The 18,972-nt window shown below is 37.5% G+C and overlaps 1 pseudogene across 1 annotated transcript; it reads right to left on the reverse strand.

Annotated features, from left to right (window-relative positions):
• Positions 1 to 17,240: 17,240 nt before the first annotated feature.
• Positions 17,241 to 17,727, reverse strand: LOC308250070 (large ribosomal subunit protein uL23-like; annotated as a pseudogene). The gene has a single exon. The product of its transcript is annotated as a large ribosomal subunit protein uL23-like (transcript).
• Between the last annotated feature and the right edge of the window lie 1,245 nt (positions 17,728 to 18,972).

Raw genomic sequence — 18,972 nt, forward strand, 5'->3', positions numbered from 1 at the left:
CATTATGCTGTTTATAGTAATGCTTATTACTCAGTGCTGTAAATTTGTCACACAAAATATCTTCCTCCATTTCAATAATCAATACTGAGTTAGAAAAAAAATTTGACTCACCATTAATAATAAAAATTCCTCAGATTCCAAGAAAAGTTTTTGTTAACTATATAATTTAAAATTACTATTGTGATAAATATATTATTTTTAAATATTTCAGAATAATATCATACTCCATTTAAAATTATGGGAATGATCTTTTAAGGATTTCAGAATATGAGACCATAATAATTAGAGAACAATGACCATCTCTATAAGCTATGAGACATAAGACAGGAGCCAGAGGCAAGTGGGTAGGAATGATTACATACTTTTCTTTCCTTCAGTTCATTTCAATAAACTAATGTTGATAAAGAACCCACTAATGTCAGGCACTGCATTAAATGTTAGATATATAGTGATTCATAAATCACAGTCTATGACTACCAAGAGCTTTCACTGTATTTTAAATATGAGAAATTGGCTTACATTGTATTCATTTGTTGTACCAGAACAAGTCTATAAATAATATTGTATGCTGGAATATATGACAGTGGAGAACTTAACAACTCCACAAAAATTATTGACAACATTCAATATTCATTTAATTTAATTTAATTCCTACAATATGCCAGGCAGGTGGAAGTCACAAAACAAAACAAGTGCTTTTTCATTAAAATTAGAGTTTATTAAGAAAATGCATTTGTTCAAATATCAATGAAATACTTATAAGTAGAAAGTATAAGTATCACACACTCCTAATTTTATTTATACCCTTTAAACTGCTTTAAATCTAGAGAAATTCAACTAGTTAACATTTCTTTAGGTTCTAACTACCAATGATTTTATTGTCCCTCCTAAGTCTAAACTCATGTTTCAGTATCTGATGCACAAAAGGAAGAGCTTTCACTCCCTCAGTATCCACATTAAATATAGAGAAATAAAGGGAAGAAAATAGACACAAAAATTTTAGAGCATTTGTGAATAAATTAGCATGGAGTCAATATTTGTGAATATATGGAAAAGTTGTAGATCATCTCCAAGCAAACACATTAGGCATTATGATTCTTAAGAAACACTTTAGATTTTCCGCCCACGAACATCCACAGACCACTTTATGTTTTTTTATGAAACATAAAGGTGATTTTTGCCCTTTCCCCATTTCATATACTTATCAACTCTCCTTTTCTCTTCCCCCCCTCCTTTTATCAAAGAAAAACATTTCATTCCTCTATTTCCACATGCAAAACATTGATTTACGAGTTAGACAGTGACAACAATCTATGTTCACAAAGTATTCTTACAGAGAATTTTCATTTCTAAAAGGAATTCTGTTGCCAGCTACTAAGTTCATAAAGCTTCTATTCCTAAAACTGTTAGATGTAGAAAGCACGCTGTTCTGAGTTATGTAATAGAGAAAGCCTCCTACTTATGGAAGAAATATTTTAGTTGTTTTTAGAAGGATGCTTAGATTTTAATCAGAGGCTGCACATTTATTTAAACTAATTTGAGCATGCATAACCCTCTGGAAGCTTTGATATTTATTACACAAACAATTATTAGTAGCTAACAAATGTGTTGGTACAACCTCTTCTCTGACTTGATGAAGTCCCAGCTCTCCAGTCTTTCTGATGCACTGACAACAAATGGAGTGTAAGGTTCACTGTGGACATAAAGCAACATGCTAGAAACAAAACTGTGTGATTTCTATCAGCTTCAGGCAATCAGAAATCCTTCCAAGCCAATGGCTGGCCAGTGTAATGAAGAATCAGTTCTCTGATAGCATCTGGGAAAAGAACTGATGGTATTTGGTTTAGTTTTCTCAGAACCCGTATTACCCAGAGATTTCTTATCATCATGGTAATTTTTTTGTGGTGCTCTAAAGACAAAATAAATATCTAATAGTAGCATGTATTACGGTTTTTTTTATGCTCGCATAACTTAATTAGTACTTATGCCCTAACAATTTAGTAGTATCTGTTTGGCAGACTTTGGAATCCAATTAGACACTGACACCTTTATTTTTTGTTTCACGTTGATTTTGACATGACACTGCCTTTTTGTTACAGCAATTTCTGAAAACCTAGCTTTGTAAAGATATGACAGAGGCATTGCACCCTAAGAGCTTAAGTTACAGCAATGAAAAAACATATGTCCTAATGGAGCTTACATCTTACTGGTTATGAGGCAGATTAAACAAACAGAAAATAAAATTTTAACGTAAATATGTTAGAAGGAGACAGATACCACTGAGAAAGTTAGAGGAGGGGATGAGTAGAATAGAGAGTATAATTTTAAATGGTGCCATATAAAAGGCTTTTGAGAATGGGACATTTTGACTTGAAAAAAAAAAGAAAGATTAAATTGTTTTTCCAAGAGTGTTCTAGACAGGAAGCAAAATAAGAGAAAGACCCTGAAGCATATATAAATCTTCCAAGTGAATTAAAAAAGCATTAAGAAAGTGTGACTGGTGGTGAGTGAGCAAGCACACATGGAAAAATGGATTGGGGGCAAATTATAAAAGGCATTAGAGCTCAGTGTAAGGACTTTAGTTTCCAGTCTGATGACAAAGGAACCATTATAGTGTTTTCAGTTGAGAAGTACGATTATGTAACCCACAGTTAACTTGGATCACCTAACTACTCTGTTGAGGCTAGAATTTATATGGGAAAGTAGAAAGACCAGTTAACATACAACTACAACCTAAGCTAGAGTTTTTGACATCTTGTAACAGGATAATAGCAGTGCATAGAGAGAAAGTCTTTTATTCTTCATATACTTTTAACTGGAGATAATATTGTTAGTAAATTAAATTTGGAAGGTGAGAGAGGGAAAGGAGTCAAAGCTGTTTCCGAAGTTTCTCATGTGAGCTACTGGAGGAATTTAGAAGGAATCGGGAAGAAAGAGTTCGGGATAAAAGGTGTCAAGGCATAGATTCTTAGTAAATATCCAAGTATCTTCTAATATCTGCATTATAGATATAATAAAATTTATTAACAAAAAGAGTCTCAGACAAAAGCCAGAGAAATATTCCAGTTTTACATACCCAATGTATACAATTATAACCTGGTGGAAAGACAGATCATTCATTTTGAACTATGCAAGTAGCTATACCTACACAAAAGCAAATTAACTACAATAGGTATTGCAACCATTCTGAATAGTTTTGCAAAGAAAGCCATCAATATATATGTATATCATATTTTCAACAGAATCATTATAAACCCTGGCAATGGCATTGCCTGCAAATAATGATTTGATATTTCAGTTGAAATGAGAAAAATATTAATCGCATGCCCTTTTAACAAAGGACATCAGTGGTTTTTGTAAGCTTATCCCATTGTAAAAGTAGAGTTGAAACCTGAAAAATTGAGGATTATAGATTAAAAAAGAAAATAATCTTCACCATATGCTTATCAGAAAATGAAAATTTTAAAGCAATACCTCTTGATGTTTCTTCTATGTGGTCTGTGTCTTCTAATTCTTATGAGGAAATTCAGGCTAGTGTTAGAAAAAAGGAAAAGTCATCATATAATGACAAGACTAAATGGTTAATTTATCCTAACAAGTAACAATATTAATATGGGGACTGTGGAATCCCCTATTGGGAGTGTAGTACATAAAATGAGGCCTTGCCTACAACTATTACATAAATACTTAAAAGATTTTATGGGTGGTGTGTGCATAGTGGGCCATATAATCCACCTAAAGTCAAATGAGTGCACCAATATTAGGAATGTCAGCTTGTCTTAAGATCTAGGAAACACATTGCTGGGTTAGTTATAAAATAACTAGAGGCCCAGTGCATGAAATTCGTGCATGGGGGGGTATGTCCCTCAGTCCAGCCTGCACCCTCTCCAATCTGGGACATCCCTCTCACAATCCAGGACTGCTGGCTCCCAACTGCTTACCTGCCTGTCTGCCTAATTGCCCCTAACTGCCCTCCCCTGCAGGCCTGGTCGCCCTTAACTGTCCTCTCCTGCAGGCCTGGTTGCCCCCAACTGCCCTCCTCTGCTGGCCCAGTCACCCCTAACTTCCCTTCCTTTCCAGCCTGGTCACCCCTAAATGCCCTCCCCTGCCAGCCTGGTCACCCCTAACTTCTCTCCCCTGCTTTCCTAGTCATCCCCAACTGCCCTCCCCTGCAGGCCGGGTCCCCCCCAACTGTCCTCCCCTGCAGGCCTGGCCCCCCCAACTGCCCTCCCTGCAGGCCTGTGTCACCCCTAACTGCCCTCCCCTGCTGGCTTGATCACCCACAAATGCCCCCCCTGTTGGCCATCTTGTGGTGGCCATCTTGTGTCCACATGGGGGTGGCCATCTTTGACCACATGGGGGCAGCCATCTTGTGTGTTGGAGTGGTGGTCAATTTGCATATTACCTCTTTATTATATAGGATTATCTATTCATAAGTATTGCAAAAAGAAGACAAATGGTAAATGACCCTTTAAAGAGTTTAACTGAATTGAGTGAGGCAAAATCTCTGCCTTCTGGGTAAAATATCAGGAAAACAAAAATTTTTCTGTTTCTTTATGAGAAGAACCCAAATAATATATTACTGTAATGTGCTACCAGTGTTTTCTACTCTATCATACTGTATATATACATCTTTATTATATAGGATATACATACATACATATATCTTAATATGTATGTACTAGAGGCCCGGTGCACAAAATTCGAGCACGGGGGAGAGGGGTGTCCCTCAGCCTAGCCTGCACCTTCTCCAATCTGGGACATCCCTCTCACAATCCAGGACTGCTGGCTGCCAACTGCTCGCCTGCCTGCCTTCCTGATTGCCCCTAACTGCTTCTGCCTGCCAGCCTGATCACCCCCTAACCACTCCCCTGCCAGCCTTATTGATGCCTAACTGCTGTCCTGCCAGCCTGTTTGCCCCTAACTGCCCTCCCCTGCAGGCCTGGTCACCCCTAGCTGCCCTCCCCTGCAGGCCTGGTCACCCCCAACTGCCCTCCATTGCAGGCCTAGTCCCTCCCCACTGCCCTCCCCTGCTGGCCATCTTGTGGTAGCCATCTTGTGTCCACATGGGGGCAGGATCTTTGACCACATGGAGGCAGCCATCTTGTGTGTTGGGGTGATGGTCAATCTGCATATTACTCTTTTATTAGATAGGATAGAGGCCTGGTACACGGTGGGGGCCAGCTGGTTTGCCCTGAAGGGTGTCCCGGATCAGGGTGGGGGTTCCCTTGGGGTGTGGGGCGGCCTGGGCGAGGGGCCTGTGGTGGTTTGCAGGCCGGCCACGCCCCCTGGTGACCCAAGCGGAGGCCCTGGTATCTGGGGTTTATTTATCTTCTACAATTGAAACTTTGTAGCCTGGAGCAGAGCCAAGCCTTCTGCTTGCTCCATGGCAGCAGCCATTTTTGTTGGGATTTATTTATCTTCTATAATTGAAACTTTGTAGCCTTAAGCGAGGCCTGGGCCGGCCAGGGTGTGCGGAAAGCTTGGCTTCCTCCATCGCCGCGGGCAACCCTAGCCTCCTGCTCTTTCCAGCTCCGTGGCTGCCGCCATTTCTGTTTGGGTTTATGTATCTTCTATCATTGAAACTTTGTAGCCTTGAGTGGAGGCCTGGGCCGGCAAGGGCAGGCGGAAAGCTTGGCTTCTTCCATTGCCGGGGAAACCCAAGCCTCCCTCCTGCTCTCTGTGGCAGTAGCCATCTTGGTTGGGTTTATTTGCATATTCACTCCTGATTGGCTGTTGGGCATGGCTGTTGGGCGTGGCTGTTGGGTGTAGCGGAGTGATGGTTAATTTGCGTATTACTCTTTTATTATATAGGATTTTAATTATACACATATATATTGATAGGAAAGTATAATAGATAACATTTAAAATTTTAATTTTTAAAATTCTAAATGTAATTTTCAGAAGATATTTATAATAATGTCTAATACAGCTATTTTGCTTTCTTTATTTAAATATTATGAAAAGCTAACATATTCGTCTGTAGACAAGGTCACAAACATAACTGTTTCATGATGACTATGTATTTTTCTTCATCTATTCTTTTATATTATTTAAGAACATTACCCACTAATTACCTCAATAAAATATTAGTTCAGATACCTATAGTCAAGAATATAAGTATATTACCACAGAACTAATATACTATTAATCAAATGCCTGAGTTAAAAAAAGAACTGCATTTTACTGTGATTTCTTAAAACAATAAAATTGTTACTGTTGTAATTACCTAGCTAATATTAATAATAGGAAGAAAGCAAGCCATTCATGCTCATCTAGGCAGTTTCACCAGGAAGCTCCAACTTTACACTCCCCAGCGGCCCACCAGTCCATTTTCTGCAAATCACTGGGATAAGGAAGATGGGCACATGCACAAGTGAAGTTGAGGTTGAAATGCAAAAGTTGAACTGGAACGCCCTGAATTCCCGGGTTCTTGTCTCGATGGTTTCAAAGAATGAAGCCACGGACGAAAGGTGATAAGTGAAAAGTACAGACTTTATTGCAAGCAGACACTACGTCTAAAACCTAATTCTGAAGTCTAAGCCTAAGGCTCTGTCCCTCCTGGATGGACAGAGGGGCCCCTGAGAAGGGTGGCTGCTGCTTTCTTTGTCTTGAGGCATTAAATAGGCTGCAGTTCTTTGTCTGAACCTGACCCCTTCTTATTGGTCATTTTGCTACAGAGTTAGTTTTCAAAGCTCAAAGCCCACCGTGGTGTCCCCCGTTTCCTCCCCCCCTTATCTTGTTGGTTGAAGTCACTTTTGTGAAAAGATTCAATTTAAAGCTTTGTTAATTAAGTTTGAGCATTTATCACCTGATCAAAAATGGCTAGCAATAACCTGGGAGAGATAAAACTAGTGATAACATTTTACAAAGATATTATGAGCAAGTGGCCCCTCACCCTGTGGCCATATGCTCTGATGGGCTTCACCGTTTGCTCCACCCCCCCTCTTTTACCCCCAGAGGACAGGGATCCTGTCATTACCCCTTTGCCTCTTGGTGGCTACTCTCTTTGCCCCTAGGTTCTTCCCACCTGGTAACCTTGGTGGAGACCCCCCTGCATTGGGGCGAGGGCCACGTGTGGAGAATGTCCTGCCTCCCCTTGCCTTCTGTGGCTTAGATTACAAAGTACCTTTATTTTTCCTTTGGCTTCTGCCACCTGCCTCCACTGCTATAGTACATTTAGATGTAATTTCATTCTCCTGCCCTCACTCTCTTTGTGAGCATAAAAATAGAATAGCATACCAGTTTATCATTTTATTAGGCCTATCATTTTAGCAGGCACATCACCAGGTGTTTTTTTAGATATTCAAGGAAACAAATTTAAAAATTTGTTTTCTATTTTAAAATGTCTATTCCAGTTTTCTTAAAAACATGTTGTTATTGATTTATTTTAGAGAAAGAGGAAGGGGGAGGAAGAGAAACATCGATGTGTGCTCCTGCACACCTCCAGCGGGGGATCGAGCCTGAACCCGGGCATGTGTCCTGACCAGGAATGAAACTGGTGATGTTTAGGTGCCTGGGATGACACTCAACCACTGAGCCACACTAGTTGGGGCTCTACTCCAGTTTTTTAATGAATGGCTTATGGATCCCCTTCTTTACATATAAGAAGACAAGCAAGCATACAGAACTGCACAAAGAGACTACATTTAATGATAAACTTTTTCTTTTCCTAAAAATATGAACTATATTTTTAAAATTTCTAAACTTGGATATTGATCCAATTCATTTATTCACCATTTCAAAAAATTATTTTTATGTGCCATATAGTAAACTAGTAAAATAATCTCTGGTGATGAAGAAAAGAATATCATAATGATTCCTTCAATATTTAGTCTCATTTTGTAGTGAAAAAAAAGCATTTTCCTAACTAACTAAATAAAGAAGAGGGAGTGAAGAAAATAAAATAGCATTATGAGATAGAGAAGCTGAGAAAGTAAGGAACATTTTAATAGAATACTTAGGGGATGCCCCTCCAAAGAATTGGCCACTGTCATTTGATAATAAGCCAGCCACCTGGGGGCAGGTGGGTGGGAGTGGAATGAAGTGGGTCAATAGGGGAAAAAAGAGGACATCTGTAATACTTTCAACAGTAAAGATAAATTTTTTAAAAAAAAGTAAAGAAAAAAATCTTTGATTTCCACACAAGGGAGTATGGTAGATCAGATACTCACAGGCATCTCCCTGACCAAAGTACCTAGCACATACAATGTTTAATATAAAATAAAAACCAAAATATTATATGAATCACTACACTGGTGTATATATAATTTATACATCATATATAATATGTATTATATGTTATATATATATATATATGCACATATATGACATATATTTATCAAATATATAACATCTATATCAAATCTGCATGTATATAAGCAAATATATAAACCCCAAAACCATTCTTCAACACAGGGGGTAACCCTTGGAGGTTTGCCAGTATCAATGTTAACTTTGGCATAAAGAGTTTCTTTTGAAACTTGAGAAATATTCCTTCATGCTCTTTTGAAATGCAGGAGAACAAATGATAAACACTAGGGCCTAACCAAACAGAAATCTAAAGCTAAAATATTATATCTATATCTATCTATATCTATCTATATCTATCTATTTCTATATATATCTATGTATATCTATATATCTATATATCTATATATCTATATATCTATATATCTATATATCTATATATCTATATATCTATATATCTATATATCTATATACCTATATATAGATATATAGATATATAGATATATAGATATAGATAGATAGATATATTTTACCATGGGGTTACACCTTTATTGTAAGGGAAATGTAAAAAGAATCTTCCCCCAAAGATGAAATTTCAAAGAAAATGCTTGCTTCAAACTTGGCACTGGAAGGCAGGTAGGGGGAATGAAACAGCAGCCTCTCCTCCTCATCATTCGTAGTCACAAACTAACCCATATCTAGGTTTTGAGAATTCATCCATGTTCTCTGTGTGATTAGAAAAGGGTAAAAAGAGAATCTAATTGACGGCAGCCTCAGTCATAATATTTTACAAACATTTTATGAGCAAGAGACTTGATCACTAAACTCCAGAAAACCATTTGGCAATAAAAACCTAATAGAAATGTGTGTATACATTCTTCAAGCCACATACATATAATCCTCACTGCAGCAATATTCATAATAATAAAAAATTAAATTGATTCAAATGTCCTTCAGGAGCTGAATGGATAATTAAATTGTGGTAAATTAAGGCACTGTGATTTATATACCATTTAGAAATAAGAAATGAAAATTATACACAACACCATGGATGAAGCTCACAAACATTATCCTATATAATAAAAGGCTAATATGCAAATCGACTAAACAGCAGAACAACCAGTCGCTATGACATGCAGTGACCACCAGGGAGCAGATGCTCAGGATAGGAGCTGCCCCTGGTGGTCAGTGCGCTACCAGAGGGTGAGTGCTGCTCAGCCAGAAGCTGGGCTTATGGCTGGTGAGCACAGCGGCGGTGGCGGGAGCCTCTCCTGCCTCCGTGGCAGCGCTAAGGATGTCCGACTGCCATCAGTGGGACATCCCCTGAGAGCTCCAGGACTGTAAGAAGGCATGAGAGGGTGCAGGCTGGGTTGAGGGACCCCCCCTGAGTGCATGGATTTCGTGCATCAAGCCTCTAGTGTTAAATAAAGAGGCCAGACATTCAAGTGCCCTTGACTGTGTGATTTCTTTGTATATTGTTTCCGATATGCAAAAGTAATACATCATTTCCCACACCAGAGCAGGGTGCAGCTCTATGCAGGAGGTGTCTATGTTGATGCAGAAGAGGGGCTCTGGGAGGCTGGTAGGGTTCTCTTTCATCACTAAGTGCTCATTACATGGATGTGTTCCCTCTTTCAAAATGTTCTATGCTGTACAGTAATAATTTATGTATTTTGGTATGTGTGTTATCCTTCAATAAAATGAAAAATAAAAACCTTGCATATTGTCATCCTTCTTCCTCTTTTATCTCTTAATATGAAAATATTATTTTATTGCCCATATAAAAAACACTTATTCTGGTGATATTTCTAGATCTCATTGTTAGATTAATGATACTATTTTATGAAACTTGATAAAATGCATTGAGATATTCAAACAGTGTGATTTAATCTTATTTGCAAATATAGTGATGACAATTTTATAGAAACCTAAGGATTAGTATTTTTTCAAGTATTTCTAGAAAGATGTACATTAGGGAAAACTGGGCTTTCCCAAGTGTACAGAAAATAATGTACTAATATTCACTGCTAAAAGTAGTTGAAGTATATTTTAAGTAAAATAGCAAAATATATCATGAATAGGAATTAAACAACATTTTTTAAGTCCAATAAAATATGAGACAGAGCTCAGTCTGTGTGGTTCATTGGCTGAGCATTGAATTAGGAACCAAGAGGTCATTGGTTTGATTCTCCAACAGGGCACAAGCCCAGGTTGCAGGCTCCATCCCCAGTAGGGGGTGTGCAGGAGACAACCCATTAATGATGCTCTGATGATGTTCTTTCATAGACGTTTCTCTCTATCCCTGTCCCTTCCTCTCTCTCTAAAAATCAATAAAAACGTATTTTTAAAAATGAGACAGATTTCAAATGTATTAATAATGCTTTTCTTCTAATTTGAACAAAAACAACATATTCTATACTTTTGTTTTATAAACTTTACCAATGACACCTTATTTTAGATACTATATATCTATTTTTTCTTTTTTTTCTTTTTTATTTTTTTAAAATATATTTTATTGATTTTTTACAGAGAGGAAGGAAGAGGGATAGATAGTCAGAAACACCGATGAGAGAGAAACATCGATCAGCTGCCTCTTGCACACCTCCTACTGGGGATGTGCCCGCAACCAAGGTACATGCCCTTGACTGGAATCGAACCTGGGACCTTTCAGTCCACAGGCTGATGCTCTATCCACTGAGCCAAACCAGTTTTGGCAATATATATCTATTTTTTCAAAACCACTAAAGCATTTTCATAAATTTAACCTGATTTAATAATTACAAGAATCTATAAATGTACTTAATACATACATATTTTATCCCCGTTTTACTTTTGAGCCAATTAAGCCTTCTAAACCTAAACTGACTGAGACAAAGTTTTTGACTTTCTACTTTGTGCCTCATTGTAAAATTTGTTTCAAAAATTATTATCATTATTATTTTAAATCTTTATTGTTGAAAGTATTACAGAGGTCTCCATTTATTCCCCACTTACCCCTTCTAGATTGAACTTGCCCTCAACCCCAGGTCTCCATCACACTACTGTCTGTGTCCATGGGTTATGCATATATGCATAAAAGTTCTTTGGTTAATCTCTTCCTACCCACCTACTACCTGCCTTTCCCTCTGAGATTCCACAGTCTGTTCCATGCTTCTATGTCTCTGGATCTGTATTGTTCATCAGTTTAGTTTGTTCTTTAGATTCCACATATGAGTGAGATCATGTGATATTTGTCTTTCTCTGACTGGCTTATTTCAGTTAGCTTAATACTCTCCAGGTCCCTCCATGTTGTCTCAAAGGGTAAGCAAGCCTTCTTTTTCACAACTGCATAGTATTCCGTAGTGTAAATGTACCATAGCTCTTTTATTCACTGATCTACTGAAGGGCACTTGGGCTGTTTCCAGATCTTAGCCATTGGAAATTGTGCTGCTATGAACATATATTCTTTCTCATTGGTGTTTCCAGTTTTTTAGGATATATTCCTAGGAGTAGGATTACTGGGTCAAATGGCAGTTTAATTTTTTATTTATTGAGGAAACTCCATACTGTTTTCCATAATGGCTGCACCAGTCTATATTCCCACCAGCAGTGTACTGAGGTTCCCTTTTCTCTACATCCTCTCCAGCACTTGTCATTTGTTAATGATAGCCATTCTGTGTGAGGTGATACCTCATTTTCATTTTAATTTGCATCTCTCTTATAATCTGTGCCTTGAGCATTTTTTCATATATCTCTTCATCATCTGTATGTTCACTTGGAGAAGTGTGTATTTAGGTCCTTTGCCCATTTTTAAATTGTGTTGTCTTCTTTTTAAGTTGTATGAGTTCCTTATTTATTTTGGATATTAACCCTTTATCAGATGTATCTTGACAAATATGTTCTTTCATACAGTGGGCTCCCTTTCATTTTTTTTAGAAGCTTGAATCCATAAAGAATTTTGATGAAATATAATACACTTCTTGGTGTTACATTTATTATATTATCCTGTTAATTTAATGTCTTTTAAAATTTCTTTAATCTCTTACTTTTATAAAATTAACATAAGTGAAATAAACAGGTTAAAAAATACAGGTTATTTTTCTTAATTCATTACAGAAGAGAGTTTGTTGACTTGGTTTGCTCTTTTTCTCACAATACCAATAATTTTGTATACTGATGGAATATAATTTTCTTGATATAGTACATTAAGAAAATTTTTCCCACAACATTTTAGGTCACAAACATGGACAGTAGAAATAAATTTGGAAAATTATTTTATTTCACTTTAGATAACCTACAAAGTATAATTTCAGAAAAGGAGCCAGCATTAGAGACTCAGACTGAAATTTTATGTGTTACATTTTTCTTGTTTAGTAATTGCCACAAAAATGGAACTGTCATGTTCAATTTTACTGTTATATCTTTCTTGAGAAAGATGTAGCAGCAATCATCATTCCACACTATTAAAAAGAGTACTTGAACTTAATTGATCCTCAAGTTTGATTTGATAATTATCACAGATTGTTTCTTACTGTTTTTCTTCTTTGTTTTTTTTCTGCAAGGGGTACAGGAGAAAAGGTCTGAATAAAAATTGCCTTTTATATTCCATAAACTGTAATGCTGCAAACTGATGACAAGAATTTTCTAGGAATTGAGAATTTCATGAGGATATGTTGAGGATTTGAAAACAATGATTTAGGCAAAGACTATCAACAAATAAAGTGAATATTGTGTGTTTATATGTGTTCTCCATAAAGCAACCCATCTATGATTGTTTTTAAATATCATACATAACTATCAAAATATTTTATGTGTGTATCTAGATCTCAGATACATAGATCATAAAGCAAGAATTGCTTTCAATCAGGTAGTTTTGCAATGAAGGCCAGGTTTAGCCATGTTCTAGTTACTTCTGAGTTTTCACTTTCAAATATTTAACATATATACTGAGTGCCTACTATATTATATGTTCAACATTCATATATGCAGTAATTATCCATGACAGGGAAAATTAACAAAAAATAATTGGTCATTACAAAACTCCTACTCTAATGCTATACATGTATAATACTCAAGGAAACTAATATACTACCAAAACTTAACATGACATTAGCAGTTTTGGAAATAAAATATATTTTGTTTTGCAGCTGCTGAGAATACATTCTACTGTTCTATGCACAATATAAATGACTGAGACTGTCCTTGTTATACAATAACCTCAATTTCAAGCTTCCTTCTGTGGTTGACCTAGGACAGTGGTCGGCAAACTCATTAGTCAACAGAGCCAAATATCAACAGTACAACGATTGAAATTTCTTTCGAGAGCCAAATTTTTTAAACTTAAACTTCTTCTAACGCCACTTCTTCAAAATAGACTCGCCCAGGCCGTGGTATTTTGTGGAAGAGCCACATTCAAGGGGCCAAAGAGCCGCATGTGGCTCGCGAGCCGCAGTTTGCCGACCACGGCTCTAGGACCTAGATGAGTGTCCATAGTGATTACCAAGAGCACTCTTTGCTGGTTTTGTTGGACCAGGTGTTTTCCTGCTTTCCTAAGAATGCCATTAAAAGCTGTTTTTACTGTGGGACACAGCACCTGGGCTACAACATGCAGAACACTAAACAAAAATATATTACCTAATAAAGAGGGAATATGCTAATTGACCATCACACCATCACAAAGATGGTGGCACCCATAGCCAATAAGGAGGGAATATGCTAATTGACTACCATGCCCTCAAAGATGGCGGCTCCCACAGCCACAAGATGACAGCGCCTAGTCCCCTCAGCCCCGCTGGGGTGGCAGGCATGCATCATGGCCAGGCCCGCCTCCAAGCAGGTCCAGCTGCTCCACGTGCCTGCCTCCAGAGTCCCCCAGTCCCTTCAGGCCCCCAGCCTCCCAGGGCCAGCCGAGGCACAGGCAAACCTCGGATGGTGGTTGAGTAGCCTCCCAGGGCCAGCCCGAGGTGAAGGCAAGCCTCAGATGGCGGCTGCCCAGCGTCCCAGGGCTGCCTGAGGCTGAGGTAACCAGGGTCAGCTGAGGCTTGCACTGCTGGCAGTGGCAGCAGCAGAGGTGTGATGTGGGCGTTGCCTTCCCATGATCGCTGGGTTGCCTTTTGCCCCTGAGGGCTCCTGGACTGTGAGAGGGGGAAGGCTGGGCTGAGGGACCCCCCCGCCTCCAGTGCATGAATTTTCATGCACTGGGCCTCTAGTTCTTACATAATGAGGAGAAATTCTACATTCATAGATAGGAAAAAAATATTACAAAGCAATCAATTTTTCACCAATTTTTCTGTTTGTTGATTCCATGCATTTTAAATTGCTAACAGAGTTTTATAACAGTTGATAAAATATTTCAAACATTTATATAAAGGACACACATGGGCCCTGACCAGTTTGGCTCAGTGGATAGAGCGTCGGCCTGCGGACTCAAGGGTCCCAGGTTCAATTCTGGTCAATGGTATGTACCTTGGTTGCAGGCACATCCTCAGTAGGGGGTGTGCAAGAGGCAGCTGATTGATGTTTCTCACTCATCGATGTCTCTAACTCTCTCTCCCTCTCCCTTCCTCTCTGTAAAAAATCAATAAAATATATTTTTTAAAAATAAAATAAATAAATAAATAAATAAATAAATAAAGGACACACATGGGAGGGCTTGCATTATAGCATATGAAGACATATGAAACCATGGCAATAAGTATTATATGTAATTACAATATCTTAATAAGCAGGATTCAAGAATTCTTTCTATAGAATATAACAGAGGGACAGACAGTTTTTATAATTTTTTGAAATACAATGAGTTAGCTTGAAAGATATGTAAGAAAAATGGGAAATATTAAAAATTAAATTATTAATTAAAGTCAAACCCACATGAATTAAAAAGTTAAATGTCAAAAGTAGTATTTTTTTAAAAAAATTAACATAAAATTCAATTGGTTTTATTTCTGAGCTTTAGATAGTAAAGTATTTTTAAGTAGAACAAATTGCTATTTATATAGCAAGATAATGGCAAATGGGATTACATTAAAATACAAAGGTCTCTAAATCAAAAGCTACTTTATAGAAATTGAAAATACAAGTAATAAACCAGGGGAAGATATTTCCAGTAAAGATATATAAAGAACTCCTACAAAGCGGTATCAAAATGACAAATATCTTAATATAAAAAATAAAAAAAAAACATGAAAAGTATTTTGTATGAGAGAAAATACATATGATTGGTGAAGATTTGAAGGATATTCAATCACATTTTTTATCAGATAAATGTAAACTGAAACCAGAATAAGATTAGGTTTTACATATTTTCAAATAAGAAAAATCAAGGAGTAAGACAATCCCATGTGCTTGGAAGAATGTGATTCATTGCAATTTTATAAATTGTTGTTGGAAGTTTGCAAATATTGAATAAAGCCATTTTGTACAGATATTTTAAAAAGCAATTTGACATTATCTTATAAATTTTAACATTTATCCCCACCTTTACTATCCAGGAATTCCACTTATAAGTACATACAAAAGAAAACCAGTACAAATGTATTCTGGAATAATATTCAGTATGTTAATAGCAATACTGTCCATAATAGAAAATATGTGCCCATCAACAGGAGAATAGTCAAATCAAGTATGGGATATTCAAACAATGAAATATTATACAGCTAGTCATGATGACATAGATTAATCTTATTAGTATAGCATTTGGTTTAAAATTCCCAAAAGATTACATGAAGCATGATACTATTTTCATAGTCAAAATATCTGAGACCATATACTTAATAGAAATGTCTTGAAATGTGAGCGAACTAATTTTTTAAAAAAATAATGATAAATATAAGATTAAGAGAATGGCTATATTGGTTTGTGGAAGGTAGGAGAATTGAGTAGGTAGGATCACATAGGAGAACATGAATTATTGTCATTTTATTTTTCATGTTGGGTGAGAAGTATATAGATATACTAGTATTCTTAAAAACAAACAAATATATACATACTCAAGTGAACCACACATTGACCAATGGAAAAAAAAATTAATGCCATAAATTAGATAAAGAATAACGCAGTTCTGTGCACCTGAGACCTAGAGATTAAACACACACACACACACACACACACACACACACACACACACGCGCGCGCGCGCAAATTCTCTTTTTGTTCCCCTACCCTAAAACATTGTCTTCTACTAGGTAGGCTTTTATGTAAGTCCCTATGTATGTTATGTATATGTGTATGGAGCCCTCTCTGTAATCTTCGTCTCCAGTCCTTACACCATTCCTGGCTGAGATTACATGGAACTAACAGTCTTCAAGGCAGGGACTTTCAGACCCAAGTAGCTGAGATGGAGGGTGAGAGGCTTGGCACCATCTCCCTCCCAGCCTGAGTCGGGGGAGAGAAGAGACTACAGGAGCACATCCAGCCCCAGGGCATCCTTCTCAGCTTTTGGGCCCCACCCACATTCTTTGGGGTTCCAAAGCTCTGAACTTAGGGCCTGCAGAACTGCCCTGCCTGCTTTTGGGTTGGGCCTACACCATCTGACATGGGTCAGAAGGCCTCCCTGCCTCCCAACAGAACTGAACCACAGGTGCAGAGGTAGAATGCATGGTGGCCTTCTCCAGTCCTTAGAAATCTGTAATAACCTCATCATTCTCCCCCTCTACCACTCAGCCTGGGTATCTGGAAAGGCTATTTGTGACTCAGGGAAACTAAAATTTTCTGCTGACATGCTCTGCCTTTTTTCTTTTCCTTTTTATTGAATTTATTGAGTTGACACTGGTTAACTAAATTACACAGGTTTCAGATGCACAATTCCACATCTCCTATGTACACTGTAGCTGTTTTTTTTATATTGGCATAACTCTCAAACTCAGCCTCATTGCTTGCCATTTGGTGGATAGTATTGCATGTTATACTAGTACCAAGCCGCTTATATTTTTTAGCAGTTTTGAGTCTTGTTTTCTTTTCTTTTTTTTACAGTGTAAAAATTTTATATTTAGAATTAGGCAGCTGGACTCAGTTTAGATGATTCCAATGTTGTTGGCCACATCCAAAGCATCATAGTCAGGAGCCAGTCGAACATATGCCTTCTTCTCGCCATCAGGCCTGATCAGGGTGTTGACCTTGGCCACATCAGTGTCACAGAGCTTCTTCACAGCCTGTTTGATCTGGTGCTTGTTGGCCTTGACGTCCACAATGAACACCAGTGTATTATTGTCTTCTATCTTCTTCATGGCTGACTCAGTAGTCGGAGTGGGGGGGAACTTGATGATGGCATAGTGGTCAAGCTTGTTTCTCCTGGGTGCGCTCTTCCGAGGATATTTAGGCTGCCTCCGGAGCCTTAGTGTCTCTAGCCGTCGGAAGGTGGGTGACGTGCAGATCTTCTTTTTTTTTGTGGCTGTGGATGCCTTTCAACACTGCTTTCTTTGCCTTCAAAGCCTTTGCTTTGGCTTCGGCTTTGGGAGGGGCAGGGGCTTCCTTCTTAGCTATCGGCGCCATCTTCGTAAAAAGGGTTTATGAGAGAGCGAGTCTTGTTTTCTTTGTGTCATGTCTTCACAGGAATTCCCTTTTTAACCTAGTCCATTTTAGTCATTCTTTATAGTTTAGCTTCATTTTTTAAAAAAGAACTCTCTCTGATTCTTCCAATGCTCACAAAATATATCTAAATCTTTGCTTCCATAATATACATAGTTATTTATATGTGGAAAGTGGAGTTTCCTTTACTAGAACTGAACAATGTAAAATCTGAAAGTGCATTTCATTAATCTGTATATTACCAAATTAGGTACTATGCCGGAAATGTAAGCAGACATTCAGTACATATCGAATAACTCAGTATTAAGTATCACAAATGAGTTCCACGAGTTCCGGCCTGCCCATCCTGATGGCCTGCCCTATAGACTTTGGATAGCTCCATCATCACACACATAAGCCATGTTATTGCAATGAATCTCAAACTATATCACCTGCTGGTTCTTCTTTTCCGGTTGAACTCCTACTGATACATATTTTGGTATTGAAAGTGGTTCTATATTTATTTTTCTTTTTCATTAGTAGCTGTTTTTAATTATCCATGTCACCACTCAATTTCACTATATTTGGTATTTTGGAATTATCATGCATACAGATTTTCAAACTTTAATTTTGAATAAATCAACATGTGTCATTCCTCTCCTTGCTTATGCTTCACATTACAGTAAAGTTTGTATTTTCTTGTCTAAGTAGTACCTTTTATCTGGCCTTCATGGTTGAAGGATTTATATGATTTGAAGACTTCCACAAAGATAAGCCTAAACATTCTTTTTGTTTTATTTCAAGATCAACTTTTCAGAGAGAATTCAACTAAATTACATTTGTGGAACTCTAGCATCACATTCTTTTTGATATGTTCAAGTCTATTTCAGACATCCCACAAATATCTCAAGTTGAGTGAATCTCTGAAGGACTAGTTGGCTATAATTCCAGTTAAACTTACAGTCAATGCTTATTACAGCAAAGAATTCCAAGTAAAAACAAATAATAAATGGACATATATTGGCCAAGTCCAGAGAGGTTAGGTGCTTGCTTCTGAGTCCAACTTTATCCAGGTCACATAACATGCGTTCCCTTCAGAAGCCAACTGGAATCACATGCAAACTATCAGTGCCAGCAAATATGACTCTTCTCAGGTTCTAATGATTTTATAACAATGGAATTAAGAAAATTGTACTTCCACATGGAACAACTCAGACTGTGAGAACTTTGTGGTAATTT

The sequence above is a fragment of the Plecotus auritus genome (genome assembly GCF_963455305.1).
Source record: "Plecotus auritus genome assembly, chromosome: 6".
Taxonomy (NCBI): domain Eukaryota; kingdom Metazoa; phylum Chordata; class Mammalia; order Chiroptera; family Vespertilionidae; genus Plecotus; species Plecotus auritus.